The 22740-nt window shown below is 44.1% G+C and overlaps 1 protein-coding gene across 7 annotated transcripts in view; it reads left to right on the forward strand.

Annotated features, from left to right (window-relative positions):
- The window catches only part of LOC137370043 (polyamine-modulated factor 1-binding protein 1-like), a 719669-nt gene that overhangs the window by 475977 nt on the left and 220952 nt on the right, over window positions 1-22740 (forward strand). The gene's annotated exons all lie outside the window — the stretch shown is intronic.

Here is a 22740-nt window from a genome sequence, read left to right on the forward strand (position 1 = left end):
TAGACAGTTCATCATAGATTAAGGTTTATTAAAGCTATCTGTTACATTGTTTTTACAAACTATTGTATATGGGTCAGCAACATCCTGTTTCTGCCAATATCATTCAACCCCATTACATCGCACTGTTGTATTCATGAGGAACTTACAGTGCTGCCTTCTGGAGATTACTTGAATTTTCTTGCCTATTTTCTGTTCAATACAAGTTCTGGAACAATGTGATTCCAAGTAGATAGCAGCTGACCTGGGACATTTATATAGAAGTAAAAGTCCAGCAACTTTTAACATGTCACTTAGCTTGTGTCCCAAGTGAAAGTAATGCGTGGCAGAGTGAAGAAATTGAGACATTCCCTAAGTGACTTTTGCCATTTTAAAATGAGTTTACATAACACAAACCTTTAAACTTGTGTTTTAAAATAAACTAGCTTCTAACTTATTTTAAAACACAAGGTTAAAAGCTTGAAGTAGGGGTGTCCAACCTTTTCACATTGGGGTCCACATTACAATTTTTGTCTTACATAGGGGGCTGGTGAGACAATCTCAGAAAGATACAGTCATAAAAAATGTATCTTACTATTAATCAAAACAACATCAAATGTGCATATTTGTGAAGAAGCTTTAAATGAGACAACTAATTTATTGACTTACTTTCTCATCACTATGTTGAACACTGATTTAGTGAGATACGTGGCATTTTTTGCTTGCACAGGTAGTCAGTGTTTTCCCACACACTTCTTGTAGCGATGCGGAGTCTTCCTGATAGATGTCCATCTGTCAGGAGTGATCTTGATCAGTCTCTCTCCCTCCTCTCTCTCTCTGTCTGTGTGTGTGTCTCTCTCTCTCTTGTTCCCCCCCTCTGTGTTGTCCCCCCTCTCTCCGTGTCGTCCCCCCACTCTGTATTGTCACCCCTCCCTCGTTCCCCCCTCTTTCTGCCTCCCTCTCTTTCTCCCTGCTCTCTCTCCTACCTGCTTCTCCTCCTGCTTCCCCTCCTGCTTCCCTATCTCTCTCCCCTCTCTCTCTGCCTCCCTCTCTTTCTCCCCTCTCTCTATCTGCCTCCATTTCTCTCTCCCTCTGCCTCCATTTCTCTCTCTCCCTCTCTCTCTCTCCTCTCTCTCTCTCCTCTGTCTCCCCCTCTCTCTGTCTCCCCCTCTCTCTCCCCTCTCTCTCCCCCTCTTCCCATCTCTCTGTCTCTCCCCCCTCTCTCTCTTCCCCCCTTCCCCCTCCCCCTCCTTCTCTCTCCCCCCTCTCTCTCTTCCCCCCCCCTTCCCCCTCCCCCTCCCTCTCTCTCCCCCTCTCTCTCTGACAGTTACAGAGAGCGGGAATTCTCAGCTGAGCAGCTGATTGGTCCATTTTTTAAATAAACGCACTCACTTTCATGGCTGACAGGTGCTGATATCAGGAACAGCAGTTTCCCACCTTTGGACAAGTTTGTGGTTTTCCGGCTGGTATTTAAAAAAAAAAATTGGAACTTGTCCGAAGTTTGGAAACAACTGTTCCCGATGTCAGCACCTGTCAGCTGTGAATTGAGCACGATTTTTTTTTTTAAAGCCAGCCTGGGGAAAGAAGAAGCCAATGGGAAATTTCTCATAACTAAAATTATCAGTCACGGACCACAAAATTTTCTACCATGGACACTGGTGTACGTATACAGACACTTTGCCAACCCCTGTTCATAATCCATATCAACTCCCAAAGCTAATTCAACTTTGTGGCCTTTGGGTAAACTCTTTGAACTTTGGTTTGATGATACAACAACAACAACAATTTGTATTTATATGGTGCCATTAATAAAATAAAATGTCCCAAGGCACTTCACAGGAGCATTATAAAGCAAAATTTGACGCCAAGCCACATAAGGCCATATTAGGGCTGATGGCCAAAAGCTTGAACAAAGTTTTAAGGAGCATCTTAAAGGAGGAGAGAGAAGCAGAGAGGTTTAAGTAGGAAATTCATGAGCTAAGGGCCTAGGCAGCTAAAGGCACGGCCTTTTGTGGTGGAGTGATTAAAATTGGAGATGCTTAAGAAGCCAGAATTTTTTTAAATTCATTCCAAGGATATGAGTGTTGCTGGCAAAACCTGCATTTATTGCCCATCCCTAATTAAGAACATATGAATGTAAGAAATTGGAGTAGGATTGGGCCATTTGGCTCCTCGAGCCTGCTCCACCATTTAACAAGATCATGGCTAATCTGATTGTGGTATTAACTCCACTTTCGTGCCTCCTCCCCATAACCCTTGGTTCCCTTGCAAATCAAAAATCTATCAAACTCAGCCTTGAATATATTCAATGACCCAGCCTCCACTGCTCTCGGGGGAAGGAAATTCCAAAGAATAATGACCCTGTGAGAGAAGAAATTCCTCCTCATCTCTGTCTTAAAAGGGAGACCCTTATTTTGAAACTGTACCCCCTAGTTCTAGATTCCCCTAGGAGGGGAAACATCCTCTCAGCATTTACTCTGTCAAACCCTCTCAGAATATTATATGCTTCAATAAGATCGCCTCTCATTCTTCTAAACTCCAATGAGTTTAGGCCCAACCTGCTCAATCTTTCCTCATAAGACAACACCATCATCCCAAGAATCAGCCTAGTGAACTTTCTCTGAACTGCCTCCAATGCAAGTATATCTGACCTGAAAAAAGTTGACCAAAACTCTACACAGTACTCTAAGTGTGGTCTCACCAACACACTATATAGTTGTAGCAAGACTTTCCTACTTTTATACTACAACCCCCTTGCAATAAAGGCCAGCATTCCATTTGCCTTTCTAATTACTTGCTGTACCAGCATGCTAACTTTTCGTGTTTCATGTGGAGGACACCCTGATCCCTCTGTACCACAGCATTTTGCCGTCTCTCTCCATGTAAATAATATTCTGCTTTTCTGTTCTTCCTACCAAAGTCGACAACTTCACATTTTCCCACATTATACTCCATCTGCCAAATTTTTGCTCACTCACTTAACCTATCTAAACCTCTTTGCAGACACTTTGTGGCCTCCTCACAACTCACAACCTGTCTTTATATCTACAAATTTGCCTACAATACACTCTACCTTGATCCAAGTCATTAATATAAATTATAAAAGATTGAGCTCCTATCACTGATCCCTGTGGCACTCCACTAGTTACAGTTTGCCAACCTGAAAATACCCCATTTATCCCAACTCTCTGTTTTCTGCCAGTTAGCCAATCCTCTATCCATGCTAATATATTACCCCCAACACCATGATCTCTTGTCTTTTATGTGGCACCTTATCAATTTGCTTTTCAAACTCCAAATACACTATATCTATTGGTTCCCCTTTATCCACCCTGCTTGTTACATCCTCAAAGAACTCTAATAAATTTATCAAACATGATTTCCCTTTCACAAAACCATGTTGACTCTGCTTGATTGCATTATTTTTCCCAATGACAGTTAGGCTAACTGACCTATAGTTACCTGCTTTGTGTCGCTGCCACACCACACCACCCCACAATTTTCTTGAATAGGGGTGGTGCATTTGCAGTTTTCCAATCCGATGGAACCTTCCCAGATTCTAGGGAATTTTGGAAGATTATAACCAATGCATTCACTATCTCTGCAGCCACTTCTTTTAAGACCCTAGGATACAGAACATAAGGTCCAGGGGACTTGTCAGGCTTTAGTTCCTTTAGTTTTCCTTTTTTCTCTAGTAATAGTGATTGTTTTAAGTTCCTCCCTCCCTTTGCTTCTTCATTTTCTGCTATTCTTGGGATGCTTTGTGCGCCTTCTACTGTGAAGAAAGATAGAAAATACTTGTTCAAAGTCTCTGTCATATCCTTGTTTCTCATTAATAAATCCCCAGTCTCATCCTATCAGGGACCAATGCTCACCTAAGTTACTCTATTATATATTTGTAGAAACTTTTACTGTCTGTTTTTATATTTCTCACTCGTTTACTCTCACACTCTAATTTCTCCCTCTTTTTTTAAGTCATCCTCTGCTGGTTTCTTAAATCTTCCCAATCTTCTGGTCTACCACTATTTTTTTGCAAAATTGTGAGCCTTTTCTTTCAATTTGATATTGTTGTTAACTCCCTTAGTCAGCCATGGATGATGCACTCTTCCCATAGGGTCTTTCTTTCTCAATGGAATATATCTTTGTTGAGAGATATGAAATATCTCCTTAAATTTCTGCCACTGCTTCTGTACTGTCTTACCTTTTATCTTATTTTCCCAGTCCACTTTAGCCAACTTATCTTCATACCCTTGTAATTGCCTTTATTTAAGTTTCATTCCCAAACCTCTCACCCTCAAACTGAATGTGAAATTCTATCATGTTATGATCATTCTTGCCCAGAGGATCTTTTACTCTGAGGTCAGTTATTAATCCTATTTTATTACACATCATCAGGTCTAAAATAGCCTGCTCCTGAGTTGGTTCCAGAATGTATTGTTCTAAGAAACTGTCTCAAGTACACTCTATGAACTCCACCTGACATCTGCCAATTTGATTCATCCAATCTATATGAAGATTAAAATCACCCACAATTATTTCAGTTCCTTTCCTACAAGCCCCCATTACTTCTTGATTTAGCTACTGTTAGAGGACTATAAACTACTCCCACCAGTGACTTCTTTCCTAAGCTATTTCCTATCTCCACCCTAACTGATTCTAACTCTTGATCTTCCGAGCCAAGATCAGTCTCACTACTGTACTGATTTCATCCTTTATTAACATAGAAACATAGAAAAATAGGAGCAGGAGTAGGCCATTCGGCCCTTCGAGACTGCTCCGCCATTCAATATGATCATGGCTGATCATCCAAACTCAGTATCCTGTTCCCGCTTTCTCCCCGTATCCCTTTAGCCCTAAGAACTATATCTAACTCTTTCTTGAATATATTTAATGATTTGGCCTCAACTGCTTTCTGTGGTAGAGAATTCCACAGGTTCACCCCCCCTTTGGGTGAAGAAATTCCTCCTCATCTCAGTCCTAAATGGCTTACCCCTTATCCTCAGACTGTGACCCCTGGTCCTGGACTCGCCCACCATCGAGAACATCCTTCCTGCATCTAGTCTGTCCAGTCCTGTTAGAATTTTGTAGGTTTCTATGAGATCCCCTCTCATTCTTCTAAACTCTAGCGAATACAAGCCTAATCGGCCCAATCTCTCTTCATATGCCAATCCTGTCATCCCAAGAATCAGTCTGGTGAACCTTCGCTGCACTCCTTCCATAGCAAGAACATCCTTCCTCAGAAAAGGAGACCAAAACTGCACACAATACTCCAAATGTGGTCTCACCAAGGCCTTGTATAATTGCAGCAAGACATCCCTGCTCCTGTACTCGAATCCTCTCGCTATGAAGGCCAACATATAATTTGCCTTCTTAACTGCCTGCTGCACCTGCATGCTTACTTTCAGCGACTGATGCACAAGGACACCCAGGTCTCGCTGCCCCTCCCCCTTTCCCAATCTATCACCATTCAGATAATCTGTCTCTGTTTTTGCCACCAAAGTGGATAACCTCACATTTATCCACATTATATTGCATCTGCCATGTATTTGCCCACTCACTCAACCTGTCCAAATCACACTGGAGCTTCTCTGCATCCTCCTCACAGTTCACATGCCCACGCAGCTTTGTGTCATCTATAAACTTGGATATATATTGTGAACGGCTGGGGTCCTAGCACTGATCTCTGCGGTACTCTACTAGTCACTGCCTGCCACTCAGAAAAAGACTCGTTTATTCCTGCTCTTTGTTTCCTGTCTGTCAACCAGTTCTCTATCCATGTCAGTACCTTATCCCCAATCCCATGAGCTTTAATTTTGCATGCTAATCTCTTATGTGGGACCTTATCGAAAGCCTTCTGAAAGTCCAAATACACCACATCCACTGGTTCTCCCTTATCTATTCTACCAGTTACATCCTCAAAAATTCCAGTAGATTTGTCAAGCATGATTTCCCTTTCATAAATCCATGTTGACTTTGTCCGATCCTGTTATTGTTTTCCTAGTGCTCTGCTATTACATCTTTTATAATGGACTCTAGCCTTTTCCCCACTACTGATGTCAGGCTAACCAGTCTATAATTCCCTGTTTTCTCTCTACCTCCTTTTTAAAATAGTATGGTTACATTAACTACCCTCCAATCCATTGGAACTGTTCCAGAGTCTATAGAATTTTGACCACTATTTCTAAGGCCACTTCCTTAAGTACAGTGCTATCCCACCTCCTTTTCTTTCTTCCTATCCTTCCAAAATGTCAAATACTCTTGAATAATAAGTTCCCAGCCTTGGTTACTTTGCAACCACGTCTCTGTAATGCCTATCATATCATACACATTTATTTCTATTTGTGCTATTTATACATCCATTTTGTTATGAATTCTGTGTGCATTCAGATAAGGAGCGTTTAATTCTGTTTTTTTACCATTTTTCCCTACCCTGACCTTATTTGCTGGTGCACTCTTATGTTTGTACACTCTGTCCCTTCCTGTCACATTCCGTATTGCTAACCTGCTCTACTGCCTTGTCCTTTCTTGTTAACTTTCTTAATTTCCCTTCACCTGAACCTTCCCATTTGCTAAATAGTTTAAACCCCTCGACAGCCCAAGTTGTACAATTTGCCAGGACACGAGTCCCAGCACAGTTCAGATGAAGACCCTCCCAATGGTACAGCTCCCTCATTTCCTAGTTCTGTTGCCACTGCCCCATGAATCAAAACCTATTTCTCCCACAGGAGTCTTTGAGCCACATATTAAACTCTTTGATCTTATTTACCCTATGCCAGTTTGCTTGTGGCTCAGGTAGTAATCCAGAGCTTATTGCCTTTACGGTTCTGCTTTTTAATTCAGCCCCTAGCTGCTCATACTTCTTCAGCAGAACCTCTTTCTCAGTCCTACCTATGTCATTGGTACCCACACTGACCACAGTGACTGGATCCTTTTCCTCCCGCTCCAATTTCCTCTCCAACCCCAAGGAGATGTCCTTAACCCTGGCACCAGGCAGGCAACGCAGCCTTAGGGACTCATGCTCTCAGCTGCTGAGAACAGAATCTATCCGCATAACTATACTGCCCCATACAACTATGACATTCCTTCTTACTCCCTCCACTTGAATGGCCCCCTGCGCCACGGTGCTGTGGTCAGTTTGCTCATTATCCCTGCAGTCCTTGCTCTCATCTACACAAGTTGCAAGGACCTCGAACCTGTCGGACAAGTGCAAGGGCTGAGGCACCACCATTAGTACCTTCTGGATCCCCATTCCTGCCTCACTCGTAGTCACACCCTCATGTTCCTGCGAACAGACCAAATTGGAAGTACCTAGCCTAAGGATTGTGACTGCCTCCTGGAACAAAGTGTCCAGGTAATTTTCCCCCTCCCTGATGCATTGCAGTGTCTGAATCTCGGACTCTAGCTCATCAATTCTGAACCGACGTTTCTCAAGCTGCGACACATACTGCAGATGTGCTTGCAGTGGAGCACACTGGTGTCCACCAGCTTCCAGATGCTACAACTGCAACACATCGCCTGCCCTGCCATCTCTATTGTGTTTTATTTAACTAATTAGGTTTCAAGTTTAGAAATGATACTGATAATTTGTAGTTATATTGAGTAGTTTAACTAGTTATGCTGCAAATTTAATACAATACTTATATCTCCCCAGTAGCAGTTTAAACTACTGCCCTAGGTTAAAAAGGAAAAAAAGTCCTTACAACTCACCAACCAATCAGCTACCTGCTCACCTAATTAGTGGCTCTGGGCTTCAACTCTTAGGTCTCACTGCCTCTGACTCCCTCTCGGATCACTGTTCTGTAAAAGACCAGAACAGCACCTCCTCCCTCACTGCATCAAATTCCCACACTTATCAAATTCCCAAGTTAAGCACTCTGTCGTGCAGCATTCAGTTGAGCAGAACTTCGTGCTACTTCTGCCCTTGAGAAGGTGGTGAGCAGCCTTCTTGAACCACTGCAGTCCATGTGGTGTAGGTCCACCCACATTGCTGTTAGGAAGGACATTCCAGGTTTATGACCCAGCAACAGTGAAGGAACAGCAATATAGTTTCAAGTCGATATGTTTTGTGGCTTGGAGGGGTACTTGTAGGTGGTGGTGTTCCCATGCATTTTTTAAAATTCGTTCAGGGGATGCAGGCATCACTGGCTAGGCCAGCAATTATTGCCCATCCCTAATTGCCATTGAGAAGGTAGTGGTGAGCTGCCTGCTTGAACTGCTGCAGTCCTTGGGTGTAGGTACACCAACAGTGCTGTTAGGAAGGGAGTTCCAGAATCTTGACCCAGCGACAGTGAAGGAACGGTGATATAGTACCAAGTCAGGATGGTGTGTGGCTTGGAGGGGAACTTGCAGGTGGTGGTGTTCCCTTGCATCTGCTACCCTTGTCTTTCTAGGTGGTAGAGGTCGCGAGTTTTGAAGGTGCTGTCAAAGGAGCCTTGGTGAGTTGCTACAGTGCATCTTGTCGATGGTACATACTGTTGCCACTGTGCGTCAGTGGTGCAGGGAGTGCATGTTGAAGGTTGTGGATGGGGTGCCAATCAGGCGGGCTGCTTTGTCCTGGATGGTGTCGAGCTTCTTGAGTGTTGTTGGAGCTGCACCCATCCTGGTAAGTGGAGAGTATTCCATCACTCTCCTGACTTGTGCCTTGTAGATGGTGGATAGGCACTGGGGAGTCAGGAGGTGAGTTAGTCACCACAGAATTCCCAGCCTCTGACCTGGTCTTGTTGCCACAGCATTTATGTAGCTGGTCCACTTTAGTTTCTGGTCAATGATGACCCCCAGGATGTTGATAGTGGGTGATTTAGCAATGGTAATGCCATTGAACGTCGAGAGATGAGTTGATTTTCTCCAGTTTAACATGGTCATTGCCTGGCACTTGTGTTGTGCGAATGTTACTTGCCATTTATCAGTCCAAGCCTGGATGTTGTCCAGGTCTTGCTGCATGTGGACATGGGCTGCTTCATTCTTTGAGGAGTCGAGAATGGTGCTGAGCGTTTTGCAATCATCAGCGAACATTCCCATTTCTGGCCTTATGATGGAGGGAAGGTCATTGATGAAGCAGCTGAAGATAGTTGGGCATAGGACACTACCCTAAGGAACTCCTGCAGTGAGGTTCTGGGACTGAGATGATTGACCTCCAACAACCACAACCGTCTTCGTTTGTGCTGGGTGTGACTCCAGGCAGCGGAGAGTTTTCCCCCTGATTTCCATTGACTCCAGTTTTGCTAGGACTCCTTGATACCATACTCAGACAAATGCTGCCTTGATGTCAAGGGCAGTCACTCTCACCTCACCTCTGGAGTTCAGCTCTTTTGTCCATGTTGGACGAAGGCTGTAATGAGGTCAGGAGCTGAGTGGCCCTGGCGGAACCCAAACTGAGCATCAATGAGCAGGTTATTGCTGAGCAAGTGCCACTTGATAGCACTGTCGACAGCCCCTTGCATCACTTTTCTGATGATCAGAAGTAGACTGATAGGGCAGTAATTGGTCAACTTGGATTTGTCCTGCTTTTTGTGTACAGGACATACTGGGTAAACATTGCTGGGTAGATGCCAGTGTTGTAGCTGTACTGGAACAGCTTTGCTAGCAGCTCAGGTAGTTCTGGAGCACAAGTCTTCAGTACTATTGCCAGAATGTTATCACGGCCCATAGCCTTTGCTGTATCCAATGCCTTCAGCTGTTTCTTGATATCCCGTGGTGTGAATCGGATAGGCTGAAGACTGGCATCTGTGATACTGGGAACCTCAGGAGGAGGCCGAGATGAATCATCCACTCGGCACTTTTGGCTGAAGATGATTGCAAATGCTTCAGCCTTGTCTCTTGCACTGATGCGCTGGGCTCCCCCCCTTGTAGAGGTTTGGGATGCTGTGGAGACGCCTCCTTCTGTCAGTTGTTTAATTGTCCACAACCACTCATGACTGTGGCAGGACTGCAGAGCTGAGATCTGATCTATTGCTCGTAGCATCGCTTAGCCCTGTCTGTTGAATGCTGCTTCTTCTGTTTGACATGCAACTAGTCCTATGTTGTAGCTTCACACCTCATTTTTAGGTATTTCTGGTTCTGCTCCTGGCATGCCCTCCTGCACTCTTCATTGAACCAGGGTTGGTCCCCCAGCTTGATGGTAATGGTAGACTGGGGGATATGCCAGGCCATGAGTTTACAGATTGTGGTTGAATACAATTCTGCTGCTGCTGATGGCCCACAGCGCCTCATGGATGCCCAGTTTTGAGTTGCTAGATCTGTTTGAAATCTATCGCATGTAGCACGGTGATGGTGCCACAGAACACAATGGTGGGTACCCTCAGCGTGAAGATGGGACTTCATCTCCACGAGGACTGTGCAGTGGTCACTCCTACCAATACTGACAGATGCATCTGCAACAGGAAGATTGGTGAGGATGAGGTCAAGTATGTTTTTCGCTCTTGTTGGTTCCCGCACCACCTGCCGCAGACCGAGTCTGGAGGCTATGTCCTTTAGGACTTGGCCAGCTCGGTCAGTAATGGTGCCACTGAGCCACTCTTGGTCGTGGACTTCAAAGTTCCCCAACCAGAGTATATTTTGTACCCTTGCTATCCTCAGTGCTTCTTCCAACTGGTTTACAAGATAGAGAAGAACTGATTCATCAGCCGGAGGGAAGTGCGCTAGGTAGTAATCAGCAGGAGGTTTCTTTGCCCATGTTTGATTTGATGCCATGAGACTCCATCGGGTCCGGAGTCAATGTTGAAGACTCCCAGGCAACTCCTTCCCAACTGTATACTACTGTGCCACCACCGCTGGAGATGGGGATGGTGATGCCTGGGACATTGTCTGCAAGGTGTGATTCTGTGAGTTTGACTATGTCAGGCTGTTGCTTAACTAGACGGTGGGACAGCTCTCCCAATCTTGTCACAAGCCCCTAGATGTTAGGAAGGAGGACTTTGCAGGGTTGACAGGGCTAGGTTTTGCCATTGTCGTTTCCAGTGCCTAGGTCGATACCGGGTGATCCGTCCAGTTTCATTTCTTCTCTTACACTTTGTAGCGGTTTGATACAACTGAGTGGCTTGCTAAGCGATTTCAGAGGGCATTTAAGAGTCAACCACATTCCTGTAGGTCTGCAGTCACATGTAGGCCAGACCAGGTAAGGACAGCAGATTTCCTTCCCTAAAGGGCATTAGTGAACTAGATGGGTTTTTACAACATTCGACAATAGTTTCATGGCCATCATTAGACTAGCTTTTAATTCCAGATTTATGAATTGAATTCAAATTCCACTTTCCGCCACGGTGAGATTTGAACCCATGTCCCCAGAGCAATACCCTGGGTCACGCATCCAGTGACAATACCACTACGCCACTGCCTCCCCTCCCTCTTGAGTGTTGTTCGAGCTGCACTCATCCAGGCAAGTGGAGAATATTCCATCACACTCCTGACTTGTGCTTGTCCATGGTTTACAGACTCTGTGGAGTCAGGAGCTGAGTTACTCACCGCAGAATTCCCAGCCTCTGACTTGCTGTTGTAGCCACAGTATTTATATGGCTGGTCCAGTTAAGTTACTGGTCAATGGTAATTAGATGAGCTATTCGATTATAGTATTGTAGGTAAATTGGGGTAAGCCTTTCAAACTATTCAAGAGCTGCCAGAAACACTAATTCCCACAACCTTATTTCAAGGACATTGAATTCATACCTCCCCACCTAATATTCTTAATGTGATTCAAGACAACTAATTCTCATCCTTTGCCAAGCTGCCAGTAGCTGCAGGTTATTGATCTCACTACAAAACAAAAAGTAAAATAGTTTATTTCAGCTTAGGGATACTCAAGACACTTAACAAATGTAAATTCAAACAGTGGGCAAATTTCACATGATCAAATCTCCTGATTCTTCATCATGAGAAGTGTCGCATGATCAAAAGTCACATAATCAAATCTCCAGGAATACTTCAGACCAGAATTGGCAAACTTGAGACATTGTTGTAATGTAGGGTAAAGCAACAGCCATGTCCCACAAACAGCAATGAGCTAAGTGATCTGATAATCTGTTATGACTCGATGACTCTATGACTCTCTCTCTATGACTCGACCGCAGTAGTTGAGCCTATGGATGACAAAAGGTTGGAAAACAGTTTCAGCAATGGAAGGACTGAGGTAGATCGCAAAGGTAGACAATATTGCAGAAATGATTAAGCAATGCCTCAATTTTAAAATTTTCTTCCTTGTTTTCACATCCCTCCATGGTCTCATCCCTCCCTATCTTTGTAATCTCCTCCAGCCCGAAAACACTCTCAAATATCTGCACTCCTCTAATTCTGGCCCCTATTCTAATTGCTCTATCATTAGTCACTGTGCCTTCAGCTGCCACGGCACTAAGTTCTGGAGTTGCCTCTGCTTGTGTACCTCTCTTTCCTCCTTTAAGATGCTTTTCAAAACCTACCTCTTTCATCAGGCTTTTGGTCATCTGCCCTACCTCATGTGGCTTGGTGTCAAATTTTGTTTGATAATGCTCCTGAAAAGCACCTTGGATGTTTTGCTATATTAAAGGCACTTTACAAATAATAATGTGTTATTGCTGATTGTAGAATGTGGAGTTTGAAGCTTAACCCTGAATTGACCAGGATGTAGAAGTTCTACGTGGCTTCAGGTTGAGTTAGCAGTTAGGACATAGGATGGAGATGGTGGTGAGGGAGCTGAGCTTATGATAAAGGCAAAAATTCAGGCTTCAGTCTTCCTGGCATTGGAGGAAGTAGTGAATTAACAGTGACTTAATCAGACTGGCAGTCAGCATGGAAGTTATCATACGATCGAGAAAGGTTTAACAACCTTTTATGTGCCACCTTATCAAATGCCTTTTGAAAATCCAAATATATTACATCCACTGATTCCCCCTTATCTACCTTGCTAGGTACACACTCAAAAAGCTCTAATAGATTTGTCAAACACCATTTCCCTTTCATAATGCTGTATTGACTCTGCCTAGATTCTACCAAGGACTGTTTACTCCAAGTTACCACTTATTGTGGAATGATTATTTTGATAAAATCCTGAGTTTTGGCTTAATTATTGTAAACTTATATTCCTAAGATGAATTAAGCTCAGCAAAATTGCATTGCTGAATAATAATAACAAAATTAAAATATAGTTAACGAATGGACTGCTAACAATAAGCCAGCCAGCTGATCTTTGGAAATTTTTATGCACTAAAGGCAGACATTTCAATTGTGGGAGTTATGCAATGGTAGGCTGATGCAATTCTTCAGAAATGCAACTATCAAGTGAAATTGGTTGGAAATGACACAAAATCAAAATGCTATGAAAGCTGGAAATCTGAAACAAAGACAGAAAATGCTGGAAATACTCAGCAGGTCAGGCAGCATTTGTAGAGAGAAAAGCAGAGTTAACGTTTCAAGTCCATGTGACCTTTCATCAGAACTGGCAAAAGTTAGATATGTAATAGGTTTTGTGCAAGTGGAAGGGGGCAGGAAGAACAAAAGGGAAGATCTGTGATAGATGGAGGGCAGGACAGATTAAATGACAAAAGGTTTCATGGTAGAAAGCCAAGAGGAGTCATAATGGGACAAGTAAAGAAACAAAAGATATGTCTGGATGTCCACGTGGCAGGATAGCTGCTACCCAAACACAAAGTAAAGGGATTAAGAAAGAAACCGAGTTTTTTTTTTTGGGGGGGGGGGGGGGGGGGAATGAACCAGTAACAAAAAATGGAAAAAACCAAAAAAAGATGGCAGAGTTTGTGATCTAAAATTATGGAACTCAGTGTTGAGTCCAGAAGGCTGTAAAGTACCCAGTCGAAAGATGAGGTGTTGTTTCTTGAGCTTGCATGAGCTTCATTGGAACACTGGAGCAGGCCAAGGACAGAAAGCTAAGTGTGGAAGCACGGTGGAAAATTGAAATGACAAGAACAGGAAGCTTGGGGTCCTGCTTGGGGACTGAGCGGACATGTTGCAAAGCAGTCACCGAGTCTGCGTTTAGTCTCCACAATGTAGAGGAGACCATATTGTGAGCAGTGAATACAGTATTTTGAATTGAAAGAAGTACAAATAAATCACTGTTTCACTTGGAGGAGTGTTTGAGGCCCTGAATAGTGAAAAGGGAGAAAGTAAAAGACCAGGTGTTGCATCTCCTACACTTGCATGAAAAGGTGATGTAGGAAAGTGTGGAGGTATTGGCAGTGACTGAGGAGTCGACCAAGGTGTCACGGATGGAACGGTCCCTTTGGAATGTTGAATGGGGAGAGGAGGGGAAGATGTGTTTGGTGGTGACATCACGGCTGGAGGTGAGCGGAAATGGCAGAGGATAATCCATTGAATACGGAGGCAGTGGGGTAGAAAATGAAGACAAGGGGAACCCTATCATGGTTCTGGGAGGGAGAGGAAGGGGTGAAAGCAGAAGTGCGTGAAATAGATCGGACACGGTTGAGGGCCTTGTCAACCACGATGGCGGTGGGGGGGAAAGTCCTCAGTTGAGGAAAAAGGAGGAGGAGGTTGAGAAAAAAGAAGAGGAAGAGGAGGTTGAGGAGAATAAAGAAGTGGAGGGGGCTAGGGGGAACACCAGAGGGTTCCACTTAGAAGGCCCAAACCTGAAGGGAGGCTCGCCGCCATCTAATTGAAAACCTCTTTTCAGATGCGTCTTCCACCATCGGACTTCAGAGCACTGTTGCCAATACCTTACCTTCCACGACTGAGAACCCATAAGGAAGTCTGCCACTGGCACTCAATCCTTTCTACCTCTTTGCTGTGAGGATCATAAGATCACAATAAAAAAAGACCATTAATTCCAGGACCACCCAGTTGCCATCATCACTCTTTATCTACAGCAAATATAATGGCACAAAAACATGGCACAACCAGCAGCACTTGCAAATATTAAACTGTTGATCCTGGTGCTTACCCTGAGTGGCTTCCCTATAAGTTCTGTTATCTACTCTGGCACTTCTATGAAGTGCAGCCTGAGTGGTAGCAGCATGTGAGTTGGATAGCTGCAGAGATTATGAGGAGGGCAGTTCAGATCTCCTCTGTGACTGCCTCAAGAGGCTATGGGCCATGATGGTCCCCCCTGAGACTGCACCATTTCAGCATAGGCTTCAGAAGTTTGGTCTGCCTGAATAACGGGCAACTGCAAGGGCACTGGTGGAGGGAGTGGCAGGGAGCAGGAATTCTGCCATCTGGAGAGAGGCCAATGGGTTCTTGCTCCTGTCACTACCTTGGGGCATCTGTTCAGCCAGCCCACTCCTCTGCTGGAGGTCAGATTTCTGGGTGTCAGAGATGCTACACAGATCATGGGAAATAGCTGGAGAGGATGGCCAAGCCAGAAGCAGATTCCTCCATCCCCCTAGCCATGCCCCGTAAGTTTTCAGGCAGGCTGTCCATTGCACCAAGCATTTAGTTTGTCAACCCCATCTGTCTTCTTAAGCTCAGCCCTGAGGTGTGAGCAGTGCCTGTGAAGGATGCAGTAGTGTGGGTTGTTTGAATATCCATGTATAATTAGATGATGGATTCAGTATGCTGAGGTTGTGATGCTGGTGGTGCTGTGGCTATTGAGAAGTGGGTTTGTGAAACAGGCCCTTACCTGGACCACTTATATTAAGTTGCTATATTTCTTGCAGCACAGGAGCCAAGTCCTGGGGGCAGGGCTCCTGCCTGTGACCTCCTCGCCAATCTCCTCCCACATCTGCTGCATTAGCTGCCTCTGTGGCCACCTGCCCCCCTGTGGTTCAAGGAATCCATTCTCCTCTGGACTTCCTCCAAGAGGACCTCCAGTGCCATGTCCAAAAACCTTTAAGCCCTCTGCCTCAGTCCCTGAGCCATCCTCCAATGTTTCATTGTGTGTCAACCAAGCACTCCACAACTTCAGTAGAAGTGAGTACGTGGAGGTTACATATACCACACCAGGAAAATTGCTTCCTATCAGTGCTTGACTGCTAAATCTGTAGCTGCCAGTTTTAGCACCTCCAGGCATGTTTAAATCATGGTAATTATCAATTAACCCCAAAATTGCAGTCAAAAACCAGACTTTCATACAGTCGTAATAGCACACCATCTACCTCACGCCTGTTTTCACCCTTTCCCCAAAATAACCCCCTCAGATTGGCATAACCGACTGCTACTTAATTTATTTATTCTTCTCTCCCATTGTTTCAACCTAATATTGGCTGGCAGTATGGACCTTTACATTTCACATAGATTTCTCTGTATGATAAAAATATAAAATTCAAAAGTAACCATTTTAGTTAATTCAGAAATATCAAATTTTATCCACTTCGGATTATCTGTTTTATCAGCTTGCACTGCTTACAGCCTGAGAAAGGCAGCAGGGTGATCTGCATCTCAAACTTGCTGGAATTCAAGTGATGCAGACTTTGGGATTATAAGAACGTAAGGAATAGGAACAGGAGTAGACCATACATCCTCTTGAGCCTACTCAGCCATTCAATAAGATTATGGCTGATAGAAACATAGAAATTAGAAGCAGGAGTAGGTCATTCGACCCTTCGAGCCTGCTCCACCATTCATTATGATCATGGCTGATCATCCAACTCAGTAACCTGTTCCCGCTTTCCCCCCATTTCCTTTGATCCCTTTCGCCCTAAGAGCTATATCTAACTCCTTGAAAACATACAATGTTTTGGCCTTAACTGTTTTCTGTGGTAGCGAATTCCACAGGCTCACCACTCTCTGGGTGAAGAAATTTCTCCTCATCTCAGTCCTGAAAGGTTTACCCCATATCCTTAGACTATGACCCCTGGTTTTGGACTCCCCCACCATCGGGAACATCCTTCCTGCATCTACCCCGTCAAGTCCTGTTAGAATTTTATAGGTTTCTATGAGATTCCCCCCTCACTCTTCTGAACTCCAGCGAATCTACCTCTATGTATCTTCTACCTCAACTCCACTTGCCTGTCCTATCCCCAGATCTCTTGATTCCCTTAATGTCTAAAAATCTAACAATCTCAGTCTTGAATTTTTACAATGACTGAGCATCCACAGCCCTCTGGGTAGACCAGGGGCCACGCTCCAGGATGACTCTGAGGTTCCCCCCTACTCCACCCCCTGCCTACCTGGTCACAGCTGCAGCCACAGGCCACCATGTGGAGGGGCTTCCCCTCCATAATGGTGGTCCAGCAGCTGTGGTTATTTTTTTAGTTCAAATCTTTTAAAAGTGCTGAGAGGGTACCTCAGGATGGAGGCACCCGCTATCTCCCATACCTGCAACGACAGGCTGCAGCACCTTCCATGCTGGAGGGCCTTCTATTGGCCCTCCAACTTTGAAAGCCCACCTGCCCTCTTTAATTGGATGGCACATGTGCTCTCTGGCCACTGATTGTCCAATCAAGGCAAAATCAATGTCTGTTGACAGCTGCCGACACAGTGCCAGGTCGAGACCTGCATTTGGCCCTGACATCAGGGTCCCAACCCAAAATGGAAAACCCTGCTGTTAATCTCTCCACATTAGATTTAGATTATGAGATTAGATTAGAGATACAGCACTGAAACAGGCCCTTCGGCCCACCGAGTCTGTGCCGAACATCAACCAACCATTAGATAATACTCTCATCCCAAGAATCAATCTAGTAAACCTATGAAACTCAATAAAAGTTCGCGAGTAACCTTGTTGGTTGGTATCCTTTTTTCCTATTTGGGGCAGTGCATGATGATAGGTTTGTTTTTGATATCTAAGGAGTATAGCAATTTAAGATTAAAATTTTAGCTTTTTTAATGTATTAATCTTTTTAATTGTCAAGTCTAACTCATGACTAGCCCTGAATTTCCATCCCTAGTATATAGTATGCAGGGTTGTGGTGTAAACAAACTAATCCATTCTGATCCCTCCTTTCTTGATCAAAGCTTAATACTGGAAGTAGTTTCTGGAATTCATTGTACATTATTAGAAAAAGTTACAATATAGTTAAGAAACTAATTTTCTTATAAGAAGGGAGAAAAAGAAAAAATACCTTTAATGTCATAAAATAAGCAATCTGGTACAATTATCATGCCTCCTTTCACTTCTCCCTTCTCGGGTACACTACCCTCCCAAATCACTACCCCAATTCTTCAGTACTCCTGGACCTTCCTGCTCTCTTGCTGCCATCCCAGGCCTGACTCCCTCTTAGATAAGCCTACAGCTACCCTCTGTGCCTCTCTTGGCACCTCCGATAGGCTCATCGAGACACTCAGCGCTGGCTTATTACAAGCAGCAACCCCATTGCCCTATCCTTCTCTCTTGATTAATCTCCCACCCAGCATGTTTGCTGAGGGCTAATCTTGCCAATCTCCTTCCTGTCCAACTTACCCCTCCCACTGCTAACCCAGTGGACTTTGCTAGCAGATCAGCTCTCAATGCCCCTCTATGTATCTGCCTCCAGAATGTCCGATCACTTATGAACAACACCCTTCCCATCCCTGATCTTATTGTGGATGATTATATTGACATCCTAGTCTTGACAGAAATCTGGCTGAGGGCTGATGACACCTTCCCCCAAAATGAAGCCTCCCCACATTTGCTCCAAAAAGACCGTCGCAGTGGTGGTGTGGCTCTTATCACCAAATCACACCTTGGCCCGACACCTTACTCCTCTGCCACCTTCTCCTCACCTTGTTCCACCCTCTCACCTCTCATTTAAAATCCTTGTTTTCTACTGCCCTCCCAAGTATGATTTAAAAAAAAAATTTCACTGAGGTATCTTCACAGCTTTCCTCCTTCAGCCTCCGTATCAAATGATTTCTCATCGTCGGTGATTTCAACTTCCACCTCAAATCATCGTGGTCTCTGTCCTCTGAGTTCACTGCTGTCTTATCCTACCTAAATCTGTCCCTCCATGTAAACTCCCCAACCATATTCACAGCAATCCCCTTGATCTTGCTACCTCACATGGTCTCCCTACTCGCATTGTATCAATCAGAGAAAAGGCCAGCTCTCACTCTCCACCTATATCCCCCTTCCACTCCTCAATATTACGTCATTCTGTATCCATCCCAAGAAAAAGCTTTTCTCCTATTCATTTACAGCTGCACTTTCAAAATCTCAACTGTCTAGCCTTTGGCCCTCTGTTTGCCACAACATTTCTGCAGCTACTGATTTGCTCAACTGTGTCCTCACCTTCATCTTTGATGTCCTAGTCCCAAGTAAAACCATTATTCCCTCTCACCCTGGTCGCTCCACTGGTATGGCCTTCATCTCTGCTCCCTTAAACCCAAAGGACACAGACTTGAAAGGATATGGCAAACAACTGGTTTAACCATTCACTGCCAGATCTGGCTAGACCGCATAAAGCATAATGGGTGTAGCTGTCATCTGCTAAAACTGCTCAGTATTCCAGGATCATCCGGTATGCAAAGATAACCCTCAGCTTCTTTTCTATATTTCCTTCTGATACCCCTCTCTCCCCCTCCCCCCCGACCTCCAACAATAAATTCGAGGAGCTCATGGGCTTCTTTTTCATTGAGTGTGAGACCATTCAATCAGCTGCCTCTGCCTCTTCCCTCTCTTCCACTAGTCCACTGGGCCAAGTTTCCTCAAAAGCTCCCCCTGCCTTAGCCCTGAATTCGCATCTTTTTCTAGTTTCTCTCCTATCTCCCCTCAAGCCCTCCAAGTTCATCTTGTCGATGATATCCACTTCCTGCTCCCGCGACCCTATTCCCATTAAACTGCTGACCACTTGACTTCCCCTCCTGATCTCCGTACTAGTTGATATTGTTACATCCAGGTGAAACCTCTCAGCCTTTGCCTGGTTTAAGTGTAACAGGGTTTAAATTTAAAACACTGTGTTTTTAGCTCCCCTCAGTGAATCCTTGTTCACTGCTTTCTAATTGCAAGGCAAAGAAATCAATTCAGACAGGTTTTCTTAGATTTAAAAAGAAATATGGAAGTTTATTAATCTTAAACTCTAATTCAGTTAACGACTACGAGTATGTGGCACGAGCACACCAGCATGCATACGGGCTATAAACACGCAGATAGAGAGAGAAAAAGTAGAAGGAATAAAGGTGGAAAGTTTTAGGCAATATCTGGTAGTTATTTACGGTCCTTTCAGTTCAATGTGGAGTCTTTGGTTGGCGGTAAATCTTGCTGTTCGTTAGGGCCCAGGGCACGCTTCAATTTGTTTCGATGTAGGAGTCTTTTCTCTCGAGGTTTATGTGTCTTCATTGGGTCTGGAGGCCTGTGAGAAAGTGGGAGAGAGCCCTTGTTCCAGCTTCAGTTGCACTCTGCAGTCTGACTTCAAACTGTCCACTGTCTAGTTCAAAAAGCCTTAACCAGCAGGTTAGTCATGTGACCAGCTCGTTTAATCACTTCTGCGTTTGTGGATTCCAAAGCACTTGGTGGGGTGGGAGTAGTGCTGTCTCTTACCCCGACAAGATGTGGATCACCTTTGCCCAGCCCAATCTCTGTTAATTGAATCAGTGAGCAATTCTTTTGTCTCTCCAAGCACTGTCTCTTAGTATACAAATGTCCTCCAGCCCAGTGTCTGGTGATCTCTTTTACAAGTAATTTCTTCTCTCCAACAACAGTTTAAAAATTAATGTTATGACAAAGTTAATATGCCTCATTCTTGGCAGATGGGGGTCTTCATGACAATATTGTTAACAGTTCTCTTTCTTCAGGTGCCGTCCCTCTGTTTAAATCTTCCATCATTAGCCCTCTCTTCAAAAAAACCTTCACCCCACTGTTCTTGCAGACTATCATCCAATCTCCAACTTTCCTTTCATCTTAAAGTCCTTGAACATGTTATCACCTCCCAAATGCATGTCCACCTTTCCTGGAACTCCATGTCTGAATCCCTCCAATCAGATTTCTGCTCCTGCCACAGTATCGCAACGGCTCTTATCAAAATCACAAATGACATCCTTTGTGACTGTGGCAAAGGTAAACTATCCATCCTTTGCCTTTTTGATCTGTCTGTAGCCTTTGACACAGTTGACCACACTATCTTCCTCCAATGCCACTTCACTGTCATCCAGCTGGGTGGAACTGCACTTGCTTGGTTCTACTCTTATCTATCTAATGGTAGCCAGAGTATCACTTGCAATGGTTTCTCTTCTCGCTCCTGCACCCATACCTCTGATGAACCCCAAGAATCTATCCTTGGCCTCCTCCTAATTCTCATCTGCATGCTGCTTCTCGGTGACATCATCAGAAAGCACAGCGTTAGTTTTCATATGTATGCTGGTGACGGTCATTTATACCTCCCACCACTTCTCTTGACTCCTCCACTGTTAAATTATCAGACTGCATATCAGAAATCCAGTACTGGATAAGCAGAAATTTCCCCCAATTAAATATTGGGAAACTGAAGCCATTGACTTCGGTCCTCACTCCAAACTCTGTTCCCTAGCTGCTGACTCCATCCCTCTCCTTGGCAACTGTCTGAGACAAAGCCAGACTGTTCACAACCATGGTGTCTTATTTGACCTGAGATGAACTTCTGGCCACATACCCACGGCTTCACTAAGACCGCCTATTTCCACCTCAGTAACATTGCCTGACTTCGTCCCTGCCTCAGATCATCTGCTGCTAAAACGCTCATCCATCTTTGTTACCTCTAGACCTGACTGTTCCAACACACTCCTGGCTGGCCTCCCACATTCTACCCTCTGTAACCTTGAGGTCATCCAAACTCTGCTGCCCATGTCCTTCCTCCCACCAAGTCCCATTCACCTTCACCCCTGTGCTTGCCTACATTAGCTCCCAGTCGAGCAACACCTTAATTTTAAAATTCTTGTCCTTGTTTTCAAATCCTCCATGGCCTTGGCCTTCCCTATCTCTTCAATCTCCTCCTGCAGCACAAGCCTCTGAGATACCTGCTCTCGTCTAATTCTAGCCTCTTGAGCATCCTCAATTTTAATTACCCCACTATTGGTGGCCATGCCTTCAGTTGCCTAGGCCCCTAAGTTCTGGAATTCCCTCCCTAAATCTCTCCACCTCTCTACCTCCCTTTGTTCCTTTAAGATGTTATTTAAAACCTACCTCTTTGACCAAGCTTTTGGCCATCTGCCCTTTTATCATCTTATGTGACTTGATGTTAAATTATGCTTTATAATGCTCCTGTGAAGCACCTTGGGATGTTTTGTTTCATTAAAGGTGCTATATAAATATAAGTTGTCTGTGTTGTTGTATACAAAAAAGGTTCATTTTCTCCAAATTTATGTTACATTGATCTAGTAAATTGAATATATAAACACTTGAAGCATTCCAATTTACTCAAATTTTATACATACAAATTGCTATTAATGAGCTATACTTGTAAAAGCAAGTTCACTTCTAAAGTTAGCAGCAGGGCCAGTTCTGCAAAATAAATTTGTACAAATTAAAAAGGCAATTGAGGAAAATGCAAACTATATGAATGATCAACTTAAAAACCTGTAATGGAACTAATCGCACTTTCAATTCTTACTGACTATTGCAAGACTTAAAGATTGTCAAAGAGTGCCCACCTGGAAAACTGGAAATTGTAATAATTTATAATATTGATTGTTTGAGACTGTGCAGCTGGGATCCCTGTTGGAAAAGCAGAAATAGACACTTTATTGATTATATTTTATAGCCATACTTTCAAGACATAATTTCATTTCATCTTTTTATTACTGTGCTATAAGAATACTTTTTGTTTTCAAGTAACTCACTATTGGGTCCTGCTTTCATCTGCCAAAACTGCTCACTATTCTAGGATCATCCTGAAGTGCAATGATAGCCCCTGGCTTCTTTTCGCTACTGCAAACAGTCTTCATAAACCCTTCTCCCCTGTCTCCTCCACCCTCACCTCCAATAAGTGCAATGAGCTT

Source organism: Heterodontus francisci, chromosome 5 (assembly GCF_036365525.1).
Source record: "Heterodontus francisci isolate sHetFra1 chromosome 5, sHetFra1.hap1, whole genome shotgun sequence".
NCBI lineage: Eukaryota > Metazoa > Chordata > Chondrichthyes > Heterodontiformes > Heterodontidae > Heterodontus > Heterodontus francisci.